This window comes from Chaetura pelagica, unplaced genomic scaffold (assembly GCF_000747805.2).
Source record: "Chaetura pelagica isolate M959 unplaced genomic scaffold, ChaPel_1.0 scaffold232, whole genome shotgun sequence".
NCBI lineage: Eukaryota > Metazoa > Chordata > Aves > Apodiformes > Apodidae > Chaetura > Chaetura pelagica.
In genome coordinates this window covers 949,398-950,063 of record NW_009952441.1, presented here as the reverse complement: position 1 = coordinate 950,063, position 666 = coordinate 949,398, and the positions used below count along the sequence as shown (strand labels likewise).

Here is a 666-nt window from a genome sequence, read left to right as displayed (position 1 = left end):
TGGCAAACACAGGTTCCCTCACTCCTGATAAACCAGCCCTGCACCACAGGCAACAGCAACACTGCATCCAAGGGAGAGAGCCACAGAAGGTGCCTGCCCATGACAAGGGAGGTTGGAACCAGATGATCTTTATGGTTCCTTCCAAACTAAACCACTCCATAGTTCTACGATGCTTAAGGAGCCCCCTTCAGCCACAGCCTGAAGAGAGCTGAGCTGGGCAGTGCTCAGCCCCTGGACACCCCTTTTGGGCACTGCAGCTCCCCCTGACCCAGCTGTCCCTGCTTACTGGAGCTGGAACAAGGGCAGAGCAGCCTTCAGCAGACACACCACAAGCAGCCTGCACAGCCACCACACAGATCCTTCAGGAGGGACCAGGCAGTGACACCAGCACGACAGAGGACAGGCTGGTCACAATGCAGGGAAGCAGCCACGTTCCTCACAAACAGCCCCCCAGCAGCAAAACCCCACAGAAAAATCTGTCCCATCTGCTGTGACACGCTGTGGAGGGGACAGGGATGGCAGCTGCTCTGAGCACAGGGAAGGATCACACTGCAGAGCAGGCTACACGCCCAGACCTCCATCAGTGCCACATCATTGCCCCCTGCCCCTCTGCTGCAGCCCTGCCCGTGGGGACAGGGCAGGAAGGACACGGGCTATGACACCCAG

The 666-nt window shown here is 58.7% G+C and overlaps 1 protein-coding gene across 1 annotated transcript in view; it reads right to left on the bottom strand.

The window, feature by feature from the left end:
• WWP2 (WW domain containing E3 ubiquitin protein ligase 2) overlaps positions 1-666 on the bottom strand; it is a 37,633-nt gene that overhangs the window by 35,048 nt on the left and 1,919 nt on the right. The gene's annotated exons all lie outside the window — the stretch shown is intronic.